This window comes from Solanum dulcamara, chromosome 4, assembly GCF_947179165.1.
Source record: "Solanum dulcamara chromosome 4, daSolDulc1.2, whole genome shotgun sequence".
NCBI lineage: Eukaryota > Viridiplantae > Streptophyta > Magnoliopsida > Solanales > Solanaceae > Solanum > Solanum dulcamara.
The window spans coordinates 62,793,524-62,812,040 of record NC_077240.1 but is presented as its reverse complement, the minus strand read 5'-3'; the positions used below and the strand labels follow the sequence as shown (position 1 = coordinate 62,812,040).

Below are 18,517 nucleotides of genomic sequence, written 5' to 3'. Positions count from 1 at the left end.
ACATTATAAGGGAGGTGCTGCCCAATTTTCGTCGACGCCTTAGCGAATAACAGAACTAGTCGGGGAAACGACTAAGGAAATAGATTCCATTAATACTAAGATGTAACCTAGGGTGATGGAAAGTAAAAGGCGTTGATATTCATACTACTTTCATGTTGAATAGGTTCAAAGGACGGTGAGGCAAGCAGAATAAGGAATAATTCAGACAAGGTATGTAAAGCTTTCCCTTGGCATGTTTTGGTATAAGTCCGTACAGCTATCTTTCTTTCCTTTTGGCAATGTTTAGCCTTAAGTGGATTGTTTATGAAGTGCGGGGATAATTCCATTCCCAGAATTCCAAGTACGCCTCGTGACCCCTATCCACTGTTCAGTATTAGAGTTCCTGCGAAGATTAGGTATTGCCTAGTAGGGCTTCTATGTGTCAGAATGGAATGTGTGGGAAGCTATCTCTCATTTCCATTGAGATGTAATTGATACGAAAATGAGATTACAATGCCATAATGGTTCACCAATCCCCATGAAGGGCCGGGTACGAGATATGTATCTCATGACCACCAGAAGAAAAGTATAGACCATATAGAGTTTACTCACTTTCCTTTTTGGCATATCCTAGTTGTAAGCTAAGTGTGATACGAGATCCGGAGTATTTCCATTCTTAAGTATCTCTTATTTACTACTGGATGTTGAACTCTACGGTAGTTAAACTATTTCCCTGGAAACTCCTGTAAGTTAAAGAGGTATGAATGTACAGATTCCTAGTCTCAAAACTATGTGATGAAAAAAATGTTCTGGTTCCATAAGTGAATTGGCCTTACTTTAGTATACCTCTAGGGTAACTAAGATCCTACCCTGACCTCCAGGTGATGATTCGCTTGATGATTTCATTGAGTCTCAGATAATGATTTAAATTGTGTTTTGTTTCTCACTACTCTACTCGTGTATACCGTAACACTTCTTCTCCGAGTCCCGGGCCGGCTATAAGATTCGTGCAATTCACTGCATTGTCCACCCAGCCCTTCACTAGAAGGACGGGTACGTATGTATATAGATATGATGATGATGTGTTGTAATAAGGTGGCGACGGCACGGGGCCTGATACTGATACTACAGATATGATTCACCGGATCCCTGATAGGGCCGGCTATATTAAAAATTTGAGCATGCATGATTTTACTTTTCCAGGTACTGACTTCTGATTTGACATTTTATCCCCTGCTTCTCTATTTTAGATATGCTTCCAGTTGTATCATATTATGTTTTACATACTCAGTACATATGTCGTACTGACCCCCTTTCTTCGGGGGGCTGCGTTTCATGCCCGTAGGTACTGATACAGGTTTTGGGAGTCCGTCACCTTAGGATTACGTTCAGCTCAGTTGGAAGAGGCTCTATTATATCGGAGCCTAGTTTTTTTGGGATACAGACCAATGATGTATAAAATTGTTTTGTCTAGTCAGGGGTACGACAGGGGCCCTGTCTCGCCATATGTTGTCATTTATATCTTTAGAGGTATGCAGACATGTATATGTGGGTTGGGTATATCAGTTTGATTCAGCTGGGTCTACATGATATATGTTATTATGTTATGGTAGTCTTGTCGGCTTGCGTGCCCTGTCATGTTGTGATATAAAAGAAAAGGGCTACAGATTCATGAAAATATTGTCGCCCAATGGGGCTCTGTTATATAATATTGTTTTATTTACAGGGCAATTTGATCACAGCTAGTAGTTGGGTATACGGGGGATCCAGGTCCGGCCCCAGTCGCAGCCTACGGGGTTGGGTCATGACAGAAGTGGTATCAGAGCAGTTCATCCTCGGAGTGTCTGCAGACCGTGTCTAGTAGAGTCTTGGTTATCGATGTGTTGTGCGCCACATCTATAAACAGGAAGCTATAGGACATTTAGGATGTTACATTTCTTCTACATCTGAGATCGTGCTTTAGATCCGAGTCATAGGAAAAATTACTTATACTAACCTTGGGTCTTAACAGAAGGACGACACCCACAGAAGGAAGTAATTGACGACATGGAAAGTTATGAAGCATGCAGGTACGTGAAGTAAAGCCACGAAAGATATCCGTCGGGTAAGGTATTAAAATATAAAGTTTAAGCCTGAAAGAAAAGCAGACAGAAAGTGCAACAGATGTAGTTTGAAGTGGGACATATGAGGTAAGTCCAGTATTTTTATATTATTGTTGACGTTGAAAGCCATGTGTGGCTGCGATATGAGAGGACATTGAAAGCCCTGTGCGGCTGTGATATGATATGTATATATATATATGTTGGCCCTGTGAGCTATTGTTGGTATTTTTTGCGTGCAGGTTTTGGGATAAGTAAGAAATATAGAGGAAACTCTGCCGAAATTTTCCCAGAACAAGGAAAAGAAAATGAAACATAGATTTTTGGGATGTCTGAGAAATTGATACCAAATACCCCTACTGTGTTTAACTAAAGCTGTAAGAGGTATCCTTCAGGTCGTCGACAAGGGGCACCCTTTTTACTTGAAGAATTTTATTTCGGAGGAACAAAAGCTTAATTAAGTAGTAAAGTTCAGATTACGGTATCTCCAACTGTATTTGTATTGTAGGAATATAAACAGAGGGCTCAGAATGAAAGATAGGATGTCCCGCGAATGAGTTTCACTCTTTTGGAAAAAAAATACCAAGCCCTCAACTCCTAATTGTAAATTAGACGAGTTGTTCATAACTCGAGGATAAACTTAGAAGGAAACCAGGTAGGTCAAGTACTAAAAGAAGTACTATGATGTGTAAGAGGTTTTGATTTCTTCCAACAATGATTGGAAAATGATTTATGATAACCGTTTATAGTTCTCCACCGACAAATTGGGGAAAGAGCTTTAAATAGAAGCTCCTCAAAGAAATGGCAGGGACGGAACACGAATACGAATTAAAAGGGGGATATGTAAGTATGAATTGAACAGTGTGATACGAGTATACAGGGATAAAGTGGAACCACTAGTCAGACGCACATAGTATGCATTGACTAAGTTAAAGGCCTGCGTTGAGAACGCAGTAAGAGCATGGGGCTTACGATACAAAAAAATGACGCATGTACACAACGTCGCCCCAAAAATAGTGGAACCCTTAAGGGACGAGGATGGAAAACTTAAGGAACAAATGATGCAACTTCTATTCGTCCCAAGAAACAAAGGATATAGGCTGGGACAAAGCCACTGCTTCAAGAAAACTTGGAATAGTTATCGTCGGAATACTAGTACTGCCTAATTGAAATTGAACGACTACAAGTACAAACAAATGAAAGTACGAGTACCCTCTAAAGGGGGGAAGTTAATGAGAAAATGGCAAAAGTAAGGTGAAGGCAATCGATATGGGAATATATCTGAGACGAACGTCTTAACTTCAATAAGGTATCTTGCCGAACCAAGTTAAAAAGGTTCGGAGGCTACCAATAGTTGGATGGAAGCCAGAATGCTACATAAGGCAGCGATAAGAAGTTGTGACGAGACCCTGAACAACATAACCCTAGAAGGAGGCTACGTATAAAAACAAAATAGTGTAACCATGAAAGGATATCAAATAATTCAAGAGACACTATGAAGGAGAATGACAACATGCTAGACCAAAAGCCAAAACGTTGGTCATAGAGTTAGTCGCAAATGATGTTGCGATAGATAAATAACCAAAGGAAAAGGAATAGAAAGCCTACTGTGGTAGTAAATGAGGAGAACACAAAGTGAATGGAGGATAGTGGAGCTAAAGGTCTACGCCGACACTGGATGCAAGATAACAGATGAAAAGATAGGGCAAAATATAAAGACTCGCGAGACAACGCTGAGGTAAATCTGGAGCTAAGTTGAGTGCCCGCACCTCGTGGAAAAGGTTACAATGAAACGCGATACGAAGACTTCCCATGGAGGTCACCCATCCCAATATTACTCTCGCCCCAGCACGCTTAACTTCAAAATTCTGATGGAACTTAATGCGTTAGTGCTGGTGTGATCGCACGGGATGGAGGAATCTGAACTAGTGACGGAGAAACGATATGAGATTATGTACCCAGAGTATTATAAGATATGTTAAGGAAATTGTAACAAGGGCTTAAGCAAAACAAGAAGTATTAGCTAATTGCTAATTGACGACGCACTCGAATGCCACAGATCTTCAACATAGAGCTAGTTAATGAGAGGGAAACCGTAGAATGGCTATATAGGCCAGTGGGCGAGGGAATTTCGACACCACTTGGTAGCCAACTCTGAGGGCGAAAAAGCAAAACCCAAAGGTAAGGGTACTAGCGGATGTAATTTACAAATGACAGGAAGTAGTGCCCAAGGTCGAAAATCCCACAATATGACCAAGACTACAAAACTCATTTTGCACTCCAGTGCTAGATGACTCTGGAGGGAATGTTACTTGTGGAATAAAGATATTAGTCCCTAATCCTTCGATCAAAGGTTACCTAATCCGTCGAGAAGGTGTAAAATTGTAGAGTAAAAAAAATGGTAGGACCTTGCGGAGTCCCCACAGCTATTATCCCAAGCGAAGGAGCCCAAGTTGCAACTAACTACCGAGAGGTGCAAATATAAGTTCAACCAAACTACCGAGATGGAATTAGTACTACGGGTGAAGTAAGACATGGCCACGATTGGACCAAAGATCTACCCCGACCTCGAGTGTAGGAAAGGAGGAAAGGTAGGGTAAGACATGAGGACTGGCGAGGTAACGCTAGGATGCTTCTTGTACCCTCTCGTATTCTTGTAAAGGTAAAGAATGACACAAGATAATGTGTCTAGAGGATTATAAGCGGGGGTAAGGGAAATTGTGAAAAGGTTTAAGTAAAACTGACTGAACTAGCTGGTTACTACATGGTAGCGAGCTTCTATGCCAAAACTCTTTTGGAATTACACCAGATCATGTTAGACAAAGCACAGAACGACTACGAGCGCCGTTATATGGGGGGACTGCAACATTATTCGGTAGCCAACCCTAAGGATTGGAAAAAGAGGGGAAGAAGGACCCAAAAGATCGAATGCCAGTTAAAGTTCTAAAAGGAGTCGAGAAAGACTATACGAGGCTAACGGTTCCCAAATTATCCATGTCATTACGCACCCATTTTATACTCGGTAAGAGTAGGGTGCTATATGAGTTATTGTGATTAGGCTAATGAATCAGCCCATTTGCTTCCAATCAAGAGCACCTATGTTGCTGAAATTAGAGGGAGTTATAGAACATGGAGAATGGTAAGGTTCCGTGAGGTTTCCTCATCTAATATCCTAGATAAAGGGACTTCAATTATAATTAACGCCTTGAGATCAGTCCAAGAAGAGATCAGGAGCACAGACAGGTCTTAGTACTGCATTTCTCCCTCGAGCTACTAAATAGATTGAGCGCACTATTAGACGCTAGAAGATATGTCGCAAGTCGGGAGATTAACTTCGAAGGTAGCCAGAATGATTATCCATCACTTATCAAGTTGCCTATAATAATAATTACTACTCCAGTATTCCAATGGCCTCTACATGATTAAGCAAGCTATTGACTAAAAGCCCAGAGTCGGCAGGAATGATATACAGATAATCGACGTCGACATATAGAGTTCAAGTTGATGATTGGATGTTCATCATAGGGTCACCTAGAAAAGGAACTTGACCCAGAATATGTTAGAAGGTATCAAGTTACTCATAAGGTGGGCAACGTGGCTAGTAAGTTAAGCTTACCACCTCAGTTGGAAACTATACGCCCAGTCCATTAGATACTAACGAGTCACCCAGGGTATATTCCATAAATGAGGTCTGAGGTCTAGTAGATGGAATCCTATAAGGAAAATCCTACCACCATCCTGGATCGGCAAACTAGAAGATTGTAGACTAAAGACGCACCTTCCGTTAAGTTACGGTGGAAAAACCAAAACCAGAAAGAGGATAGTCGGGGAACTGAAGAGAACATGGAATACAAGTATTTGCACCTGTAACCGATGTCTACAGGTAACTCCAACTCTTGAGCACTCATATGTTAATAATATAGATGGGAATGTATGTGATAGCATAAAGGAAAGGAACCCCTCTATAATTTATATAAAGTCTTACAGAAGGTTGCATTTAACATTCGGGGACGAATGTTCTAAAGGGGGGAAGGATGTTACACCCCACATCTTTGAACTCGGAATGTTCCTTAAGTTACTTAGAAGCTAGTATGTGAGCTACTTAAGTTACGACCCTATTGAACAACTCTAAGAAGGGAGAATGGGACGCCCCGTGGTAGGGAAGATTGGAAATAGGGTCAAGAGAAGTCGGAAGGAGTTGGAGGCCAAGTAACGAGTCGTAGGACTCGACTTATCTATGTAAACTACTAAGTTAGAAGTCTTACATACTTAAGCTATTGGAGTACATACCAAGCTTGTGTAGCATGGGTTACATAGGCTCTTAGAATAAGACGAGATTACGAACCTACGAGAGGGAGCAAAAACTAGTTTCCGAACTTACGAAAGTCAAGCAAGCAGGTGACAAGCAAGCACCTCAAGCAAGCAGGTGAAAAGCAAGCAGGTGACTCACCTACCTGCTTGGGGGGTGGACCCCGCTGCCACATGGTGGCGTGTGATAGGCCGCATGAGCCTAGGTGGCGTCCTAGGGGGCTGCCATGTGTCACCCCTAAAGGGCAGCCACGTGGAACCTTCTAAAGGGGGGGGGGGTATATATGTGGATTTGGATGACTATTAAGTCATTCTTATTCCATTTGAAGCTGAAACTCCAGCAACCAAAATAGAGAGAAAACGTGAGAGGAAGAGGCAGCCATGGTTTGAAGACTTTGAGGTGAGTTCTTCAATTTTCCTCCGTGAATTAATTATCTACAATGTTTTTCAACCATGTGGGGGTGTATAAATGTGTCTTATGATGCCTACAGAACCATGGTTGCAGTTTACACTTGGAAAAAAATAAGAGAAAGTTGAAGGAGAAAATGTTAAGAACTAATTAACCAACCCGTTTTTGAAAGGGACTGTTGTTAGTAATATTGGTATAACTGCTTGTGTACAGATTCTTTTTGAATGATATAATATGTTTTGGAAAGGTATTTCATGGGTCTATAACTTTCATTCAGACTCCAAAATCCATTTTTACTTGTATCAGCTCGAAAAACGGTGATGAAGTGTAGAGGAGGTACTGCTCAGATTTGGTTTTGGAAATTCTACACGGATAGCTGTAAGGATTTTGGTCATATATTTTCGTAAATAATTGCTGAAGGGGTAATTCAAAATTGTTTGCGACCTTGATACACATTTATATAACTTTCATTGAGGCCACAAATCCTATTTCCCTCAATTACCCCTCCGAAACTAAGCGACAATATAAGACAGTGGGCTGTCCAGATTTCGCGTTTTGATAGTTTTGGCGAGTTTGACAAGTTTAACGTAAGGTAAGGCCTTTCCTATAAGATTTGAGTTTATGGTATTTTTATATGGTGTATTACACCCCTTGTATGCTGCTGGAAGTCTAAGAATGTCGTAGAAATGCTCGACGTTCGAAATACACTAAATTAGAATCGCTATAGTTAAATTGTCGTCGAAAGATAGTGCTATTCGTGTGAGGTGATGCTGCAGGGGTGTGATGTGTTATTGCATGGCCTAAATATGTTCTAATGTGGGTTAGGGTGCTTCTGGTTGAATCCACACGACCCCTCGTTTCGTATAATGAAAGGCGTTACAAAATAAAGGCTAGACGCCCTATTGTGCTACCGTATCTTTGAATAAGTCGTTTGGAGTTTATGTTGTATATTGTTGGCCCGAATTGATGCAGGTTGTTGTTGTTGGTTGGATGTAGGTATTAGGGACCTAATTGGAAATTTGTATAGGGCACATTATAAGGGAGGTGCTGCCCAATTTTCGTCGACGCCTTAGCGAATAACAGAACTAGTCGGGGAAACGACTAAGGAAATAGATTCCATTAATACTAAGATGTAACCTAGGGTGATGGAAAGTAAAAGGCGTTGATATTCATACTACTTTCATGTTGAATAGGTTCAAAGGACGGTGAGGCAAGCAGAATAAGGAATAATTCAGACAAGGTATGTAAAGCTTTCCCTTGGCATGTTTTGGTATAAGTCCGTACAGCTATCTTTCTTTCCTTTTGGCAATGTTTAGCCTTAAGTGGATTGTTTATGAAGTGCGGGGATAATTCCATTCCCAGAATTCCAAGTACGCCTCGTGACCCCTATCCACTGTTCAGTATTAGAGTTCCTGCGAAGATTAGGTATTGCCTAGTAGGGCTTCTATGTGTCAGAATGGAATGTGTGGGAAGCTATCTCTCATTTCCATTGAGATGTAATTGATACGAAAATGAGATTACAATGCCATAATAGTTCACCAATCCCCATGAAGGGCCGGGTACGAGATATGTATCTCATGACCACCAGAAGAAAAGTATAGACCATATAGAGTTTACTCACTTTCCTTTTTGGCATATCCTAGTTGTAAGCTAAGTGTGATACGAGATCCGGAGTATTTCCATTCTTAAGTATCTCTTATTTACTACTGGATGTTGAACTCTACGGTAGTTAAACTATTTCCCTGGAAACTCCTGTAAGTTAAAGAGGTATGAATGTACAGATTTCTAGTCTTAAAACTATGTGATGAAAATAATGTTCTGGTTCCATAAGTAAATTGGCCTTCCTTTAGTATACGTCTAGGGTACCTGAGATCCTACCCTGTCCTCCAGGTGATGATTCGCTTGATGATTTCATTGAGTCTCAGATAATGATTTAAATTGTGTTTTGTTTCTCACTACTCTACTCGTGTATACCGTAACACTTCTTCTCCGAGTCCCGGGCCGGCTATAAGATTCGTGCAATTCACTGCATTGTCCACCCAACCCTTCACTAGAAGGCCGGGTACGTATGTATATAGATATGATGATGATGTGTTGTAATAAGGTGGCGATACAACGGGGCCTAATACTGATACTACAGATATGATTCACCGGATCCCTGATAGGGCCGGCTATATTGAAAATTTGAGCATGCATGATTTTACTTTTCCAGGTACTGACTTCTGATTTTGACATTTTATCCCCTGCTTCTCTATTTTAGATATGCTTCCAGTTGTATCGTATTATGTTTTACATACTCAGTACATATGTCGTACTGACCCCCTTTCTTCAGGGGGCAGCGTTTCATGCCCGCAGGTACCGATACAGGTTTTTGGAGTCCGTCAGCGTAGGATTCCGTTTAGCTCAGTTGGAAGAGGCTCCATTATATCGGAGCCTAGTTTTTTTGGGATACGGACCAATGATGTATAAAATTGTTTTGTCTAGTCAGGGGTACGGCAGGGGCCCTGTCCCGCCATATGTTGTCATTTATATTTTTAGAGGTCTGCAGACATGTATATGTGGGTTGTGTATGTCAGTTTGATTCAGCTGGGTCTAAATGATATATGTTATTATGTTATGGCAGCCTTATCGGCTTGCGTGCCCTGTCATGTTGTGATATAAAAGAAAAGGGCTACAGATTCATGAAAATGTTGTCGCCCAATGGGGCTGTGTTATATAATATTGTTTTATTTACAGTGCAATTTGATCACAACTGGTAGTTGGGTATACGGGGGGTCCAGGTCCGGCCCCAGTCGCGGCCTACGGGGTTAGGTCGTGACAACACCAATTCTCCACTTAGTTTTGAACAAAAGTAAAATATATATGAATGTACTTTCCACTGCACTTATCATATGATACAAGTCGCCTCAATTATAAAATTACTTTCCAATCCGTGCCTTTACTCCACTTTTCATCAATATAAGTAAAATAGTTTTAATATGATGCTCATCTTCGCATAAGAATCTTTCATAAGTGATAATATGCAAAAAATTGATTCCAACTCAACAATGATATGACTATCAAGTCATAATTTATTTGTCAGCTAAATCCCAAACTCATGTTCTACAAAAACAACACAAGTTTTAAGTTATAAGCCATTTAGTAGCTAAATCTTAAACTCGACTTTTCAGAGCATAAATTCAATTCACACAATAGTCCACCCCAATATTTTTCCCAACCCACAATATGCTTTATACAATAAATTACTATCCAAGCTAAGTCGGAGAAATGCAAGTCATAACCTACCTTGAATACCGAATGGATGTGCCACCAGCTCTCACACAATACCATTTCCTTTGCATAAAGATTTGTAACTCTCAATCTATCAAAAATACCATCTACAAATAAATATGAATTGATCAATACCCATATTGTATTATAAATTACGGGTAAACAATCAGGTCCAAAAAGTCAATCCCAAAATCCGATGTCGAAACTTGATTATTTTTTTAAAAAAAGTCACTTTTCCCCACAATATAAGAAATTCAAATTTAAAATTTCATAAAAAAGAGGGTCCAAATCGACCCTCAAATAATCAAAAAGAAACTCTAGAAGCTTGAGGCAACCTCCCCCCCACCCCCAAACCCCTATTTCCAAATCCCTAAATACTACTTTAAGCTAAGAATCGAAGACAAAATAATGAAGAATTGCAAAAATAATGATTAGAAACTTACCCCCTATGCGCAATCACACGATATTAGCCTGATTATGCGAAATGCAGAGAAACAACCCAGTATGATCGTGCGCCAAGGATGCTTCCTATCGATCCTCCTATGTGACCACATGCCGACAGCAGTGACCACATGTCGTTCCACTGCGCAATCGCACACCCTATGCATCTATTGCGCTTACATTGACACCAACAATATTTAGTGTGTTCCAACTTTGGTTATAACACCCGAAGCTTATCTCGGACCCCCTCCCCCCTAACAAAACAACCCAATAATACAAATCAATCATTAAATAGATTTCGGATTTATTGGAATAATCATATTATCATGTCAAGGTTGTCTTGATCAAAGTCAACTCTAAACCTTAAGAACACTATAATTATATCCAATAGTCCAAATCACTCCTCAGTGCCTTGGGACACTTGCAAATCATCTGACTAAGTCAGAAATATCCTTCCAAATCTAGTGAAATCATCAAGACTCAAAACTGATCTTGTTAATTCCAAATATTGACTTTGGTTAAACTTCGTAAGTTTCAAATTTTCAAAACTCACAAACTCTCCCAAAATACATCTAACCATTTCAAAAATTACGTCACTCATCTCCTAAATCTTAAATAGTAAATAAAAGCTATGGTGAGGGTTTAAAAGGGAAAAAGGTAAAAATCACAAAAATGACCCTTAGGATCGTTACATCATCCATTACTAAAACAACGCTCATTCTCAATTTCAAGAGATAAAAAGTACCTAAATGTCCTCGTCCACTGGACGATGTTTCCATTGCACCTTCACAAATGTCATCTCTTTGGATCTCAACTTCTGAAACTATCTGTCCAAAATAGCTATAGGCTCCTCCTGAAAAGCTAAAGTTTGATCCACCTGTAAAGATTCCTATTGAATCACATAGGAGTTGTTCGAATGATACTTATTCACCATAGACACATGAAAAATAGATTAAACACCTGAAAGACTTAGAGGTAAGGATAACGCGTAAGCTACCTTACTAATGCATTGTAATATCTAAAAAGGATCAATGAACCTACGGCTGAGAACATGCCCTTCTTTCCAAATCTCATGACACCCTTCATGGGTGATACCTTCAGCAATGCCTTTTCTCCAACCATAAACCTATAAGAAGTCATTCCTAGATTATCAATTTGTCCAAATAATCTCTCAACAAGTCTATGCCCCAAGGCCTGACGTCAAATACATTGAATTAACCTATTGGAGATCGATATCTCCTACACTATAATTCCTCAAATGTAGCTATCTGGATGATGCAATAATAACTATTATTATTAAAACAAACTCGGCCAAAGACAAAAACTTGCCTAATAACCCCTGAAATGAATGACACATGCCTATAGCATATCCTCAAGGACCTGGTTGGTCCTCTCTTGTTGATCATCATTATGTGGGTGAACATTGTGCTAAGCTCAATCCGAGTGCTAACTCCAACTGCATCGACCTCCAAAAATAAGATGTGAACTGAATATCCCTATTTGATATGATAAAAATTAGTAGCCTATATAGATGAACTATTTATTGAATGTAGATAGTGGCCAATATCTCTGAGTTATGCATAGTTTGAATTGACATGAAGTGAGCGCACATGGTTAACTTATCAATAATGACCAAAATGGCATCAATTTTCCTCAAAGTGTATAGTAAGCCAGTAACAATGTCCATAGCTATCCTTTCCAACTTCCATTTAGATATAGATATCTTCTAAGTTATCCCACCAATATTTAATGTTCATACTTCACTTGATAACAATCCAAGTTCCAAGACATATATTCCACGATGATCCTAGATGAATAGAATACTTAGAACTGTGAGCCTCACAAATCTGTTAGCCAAGGGTTGAATGTCCAAGACCATAGGATGCTCCTTCGCTAGTAACAATTCAAGGCTACCCATACTCACTATTTTCCTACTCAAGGCATCCACCACTATATTAACCTTGTTAGGATGATATAGTATTCATATCATAATCCTTAAGCAACTCCAACCACCTACGTTATCTCAAATTAAGATCCTTCTTGTTGAATATATATTGTAGGCTATAATGGTCTATGAAGATCTCATAATAAACACCATAGAGGTAATGCCTTAAAATCTTCAAATCTAAAACTACCACCGTCAACTCCATATTAGTAGAGTAATTCTTCTCGTGAACTTTCAATTGTCTAAAATCATATACAATAACCTTTTTCCACTGCATCAAAATACACCCAAGGATAATCCTGGAAGTATCACAATACACTATAAAGAACTAACCCTCCGCAATTAGAGTTATAATTAGAGTCGAGGTCAACAAAGATGTGAGCTTGTGGAAGCTCACTTCAAAGTCATCGGATCACTATAAAGTAACATTCTTCTAAGTCAATTTTATCAAAGGAGATGCAACATAAGAGAAACCTTTCACAAAATAACTTTAAATGCTAGCCAATCCTATAAAGCTTCAAATCCCCATAGGTGAAGTGGGCCTAGCACAATTTTAAACCACCTTAATCTTCTTTGGATCCACCATAATAGCATTCTTGGACACTATGTTTTGTAAGAATACCACAAAATTAAGCTAAAACTCACACTTAGAAAATTTGGCACAAAATTACTCATCCTTCTATACCTAAAGCACAATCTTCAAATATTGTACATGCTCCTCTCTGCTATGAGAGTAGATCAAGATGCCAACAATAAGCACGATTACAAAGAAATCCAAATAAGGTCATAATAACCCATTATTCACTCCATAAAGGCCTCTAGGGCATTAATCAACCCAAAAAAGATGGCCAAAATTAATAATAACCATAACAAGCCCCAAAAGTTGTCTTAGGGCCTGATCTTAAGTCAGTCTTTGAGAATACTAAAGCACCCTAATATTGATCAAATAAATAATCAATACGCAATATCTAATACTTTTTTTTGATAGTTACCTTGTTCAACTATAGGTAATCAATACACATTTGCATAGTACTAGTTTTATTCTTAAAATAAATATAGGAGCACCCTAAGGGGCAACACTAGGTCTAATTAACCATTTATTCATCATATTCTGCAATTGCTTCTTTAGTGCCTTCTATTCTACCGGCGTAATCTGATATGGCAAAATGGAAATAGGCTGATCGCTCGAATCTAGATCTATACCAAAATCAATATCATGGTTGTAATACCTCAGAAGTTGGAAAGTCAAAAAGGAAAGGAGAGTTCAGAAAATTTTTCTAGTGCAGACTCCTACGAAGCTACCTATGGACCGTACAAAGTCCTACAACCATTAAGAGGGCAGTCATAGGTGAGCCCTAACATTGGGGAGAAATGGTCAAGCTCAAGTCAAGTCTACGAGTAAGATCTATGGACTGTACAAGGTCCTACGGCCCATAGATAAGGATCGTAGATGAGGGTCCTAAGTAGTAAAGATAAAGTCTTAGAAGTCTTCTTACGGGCCAACAAGATGGTCTTATAGTAGACCTACACCCCATAGGATGGGTCGTAGAATGAAATTCAGAGAGTTGTAAAGTTGAGATTTGGGAAAAGAAGGGTCTATCACCTGTGCAGAAGTCTACAGACCATAGAAGGTCTCATGGTTTTGATCTGGGATTTCAATGCCTTAGGAAAGTGATCTACAGACAGCCAGGATGGTCCGTAGGGACAGTTCAGCAGTTATTTTCCAGGGCTATTTCAGTCATTTTTAATTCTTTTAATATATAAGCTATATCCATTTGGGCGTATTCTTAAGTCCTATTACTACCCTTATCCCTCAAAATTCACCCATTCCCTCTCATTCACTTGGTATTACTAGACTCTTACCACTTTCAAAACTTATGATATGTTTATGTATGATATTCCATTGAGAGTTTACTTAGCACTGAGAGGAATTTGGAATGGAGGCTCACCCATTAGTAGATGCGGAGTTATATAGCAGGAATTTCCTAGTCTCAAAACTACGTGCCCCCATAGAATGTCCCAATAGACAAATCAGATTAAGCTAGTGGATCTAGATATAATTTATTTCATGGTCCTTACCTGGCAAGTAGGATAACCTCTTTTCAATATAGGGAAGACATTGGTCATGTTATGGCTCAAATAATTTATGTCGGTTAACAGTATCTCTCATAAAGACTTATAATTCTCATTTATGTTATGTCAATCGTATGATTTTCTTACGAGTTTTACATTGATCATGTTTCATGTTTCTAACAATGTTTTAGAGGATTATGTCATGTTTTAGCTTGGTTATTGAATTATCATATTTTATTTCATGCTTTATACATTTTCCATAGTACATTCTATTGTACTGCCCGCATACTTCTTTTTTCTATATTATTTTATAATATAGGTCACGACGCTTCTCATCACACCTGCATTTAGTATTGAATGGTTTGAGGGCATGCCCATATTATGAGTTCTTTTATGTCTTTTTTAGAGTTTTTTTAGTTTCATATTATTCGTCAGCTAGGTCTTTTTCTATGCCACACCTATGATAGTAGAGGCTTGTTGTCAAACTTAGTATGATTTCCACATTTTCAGTTGTTATAATCAGATTCTACTTATTGTGAGATTTCTAGTTTGAGATTTATCTTCCTCTTTTTGATTTACTGGCTTATGTTGTTTTATCTTAGTGTCATTCTTATGTCAAGTGACTTGTTTAGGATCTCTCAAAATCATATTTGTCATTTTACTTCTAGGTGGTATCTTGGTCGTGACAACGGTCTCAGGGAATACCTAATAAGTCTATAGGAAGGACCTTAGCAAATATACTCACTATTGATACCAACTCTTGTGAGGGTATATCAATATTGGTATCCCAAATGTGCGCTTAGTAAGCCAAGCATCCTTTCTCTACCATCCTCTTCGCTTTCAAAAATGATATCACCTTCTTTGTTGCATGGCTAACAGTACCCTTCCTTACTAAATGAGAAATACCAGACATACCAAAAGTAACAATCTTGGCATAAAAATTCATAATTGCGTGATAAGGAGATAGACAATCCATGCCTAATATAACATCAAAATCAACTATATCCAGTATAATCATATCTTCCCATATATCATACCCTAACAAAGTCATGACACAAGATTGATACTCTCCATAAACTACTAAGAACTTACTCACAAGGGTAGAAACATGATTAGGTACAGAAAGGAAATTTCATAGAATGTAAGCAATGTGGGCAGACACAAAAGAAAGTATAACAATAGAGCCTTGTTCTCAAGTCTTCATAAGAAAGCATAACAATAGCCATGTCTGCCTCAAGATTGTGTGCCTCCATAAGCACCTTTCTGGCTTGTATGAGATCTTTTATTAGGAATTGCCCCTACCACTTTGTGTTCCTCTGATAGTTGGTGGTGCCGATGCCTTGTAGGCTTGGATTTGAGATCCTTATTGTGTCTACTTTGCCTGCACCTTGGACACTCTCTAGAAAAATTACCCAACTCTACGTAATCATAACACCTTTTTATCGGCATATGGTAGTGACATGGTCCAAATGGACTAGAGCATCCACTGCGACCTGAGAACCTAGAATTAGAATCTTGAGACACTTGCCCTGATCTCTTATTGCCTTGACTACTGTACCTAGAAAAATATTTATATGATGTTTGTAATACCACATGAATAGGTCTGTTAGACTAGAAATGGTGACCTCTATTTGAAAAATCCCGGCCTCAAGATGAAGTACCACTAAAGTTGCCATATCTATGAGCCCTCTTATCATCGTCTCTCTAGGCTTGATGATGTATAATCTCAATGTTCTTGGCATGATCAATAAACCGCTGCATAGAATCTCTTGTAGTCATCAAATGTGCTAAATTCAATTGTACCAAAGTAATCAACCCCATTATGAAATAATTAATGAACGATAGGATAAGGCATGAAATCTAGTCTCATACTTTGTAATTGACATAGTACCCTGCTCACCCTCAAACTTATCTCTCATTCTCTACCTTAAACTTTGAGGCATATACTTCCCTAAGAAAACCTTTAAAATCTGAGTCCATATGATCATTAGAGATTAATTAATTGGTCTACAATCAAGATATGATCTCCACTAATGCTTAGTTAGCTCTACTATCTACAACGTAAAATGATCAACCCCGTGCGACTCAACCAGACAGATGTTATGCAATATCTCTCTACAACAAACTAAGAACTCATATATATATATATATATATATATATATATATATATATATATATATATATCCTCTTTAAGAACACTAGTGAAACAACCCATCCTTGCAAGCTGATAGAACATCTTTTGCTCCTCTAGTGACATCACTGGTCAAGCCACAACCTGAGGTTCAACAAGAGGCACTAGTAACACAATGATGAAGGAGTCGTAATAATAACTGGTTGCACTCTGAGTATTTGAAAACTCTGTATCATTATCTAATACAGAGGTTGCGCCCCAACTCTAGTATGAGAACCATCTGGGGTGACAAGTAGGAGCCCTATCTATGACATACCCTCCAAGAAGATCAAAATCCATACCATGGTATCTTGTAACACTAGAGTAGACACAAATTTGGGTAGTACCTAAGTTGGGACCACACCCTCTTGTCGTGTACCTGCTCATCCTCCGTATCATACTCAACCTCATGAGACCCTTCTATCCTTGGGACCAGAGTAATTGTTTGTGCTTTAGCTCAATCTGATGCTGAGTTTTGACCTCATCCCCTATATCAACCTATTCCCCTACCATGTGACACAAATCGATCAGTAGGAGAAGATGTTGGTATGGGCTTCTGATCTCTGGAAATAGTAGCTCATATCCTCATAATTTACTAGAGAATGAATAATGAGATTTAGTATTAAATGGGATCAACTACGCATGATAAGCAATCTAAGAATGGAACTTTTTATGAATGCCCTATAGCCTTTCAAGATGGGTACATATATCATCATACTGATTTATGAAACTCTACTAGAAACTTGGTCATGTATTTGTGAGACTGGTAAACCTAGAATATTGATACCAAATCATCATGATCTAAATCCAAAGTCATGATGGCATCGACCCTAACCCACTATTAGGTATTCCAACCCTTTGTAAATACCAAATCTTAATAATAATTGCAGACGAAAAATATAATAAGGTAAGTAGTCTCAAAACCCAAATACTTTTATGAGTTAAGATACGAACTAAGGAGAATAAAGTCATCCTAAGACTCAGTGTCACTAGTACAAGAGCTCACTAATATCAAATACAAAGTTTAAATACATCAACTGTCTAAGAATTAGTCAATATAAAAAGGAAAATATAGATGAAGTTGGGATAAGTCTCCGGATGCAAGAAGCTCACCTTAATTTTTAATCAAAAATAGCCTCAAATTCAAAATTTGTATGGACCGCTAGTACTCTGAAAACTGAAATAAACTCCACAATTTGTCTATATCTACGAAGCCTCTAATGATTGTAGATAAGTAATGGGATAGGTGCACATCTACCTCAATGGAATAATAAATATAGGATGAATAAACAAAAAGAGTTCCTCCGAATGCAGGTAGGTCTTACCAAAAGCTAGAAGAAATTGATTTTCAATGATGCGCTTGTTGAGGATCTTGGATACATGTATGTGCATCATAAAATGATGCAACATCGAAAGACGTTAGTACATGGAATGTACGATATATAAAATAGTTGAAAGGAAACATATTCAAGAATACTCAATGGAATAAATACTGAAATAACTCAACTCAATAAAGTATGCAAATTTAAGAATAAGACAATCCTTTACAAAATATAAATAGGTGAATTCAACTCAATATAAAAATTATATTTACTCTTTAGGGAGTTTCTCTAATCAAAAATCATCACTGTGAGCATTATGATGTACAACAAACTGTTGTCGTTGCCATAACCATCAAATACCTTGCCATAATAAGGGACATAAACTCATCTCATGGATTCAATAAAAGCTTGTATCAGGTAATGAAGTGAGAAGTCACCAGAACCAAGGGTACGATCCTATCCTACACTTGCTACGTAGTTTATGGAGTTTGGGTTATCTC

The 18,517-nt window shown here is 38.5% G+C and overlaps 1 pseudogene; it reads right to left on the bottom strand.

Moving 5' to 3' along the window:
* Positions 1 to 3,867: 3,867 nt before the first annotated feature.
* Positions 3,868 to 3,987, bottom strand: LOC129888105 (5S ribosomal RNA; annotated as a pseudogene).
* Positions 3,988 to 18,517: the final 14,530 nt, after the last annotated feature.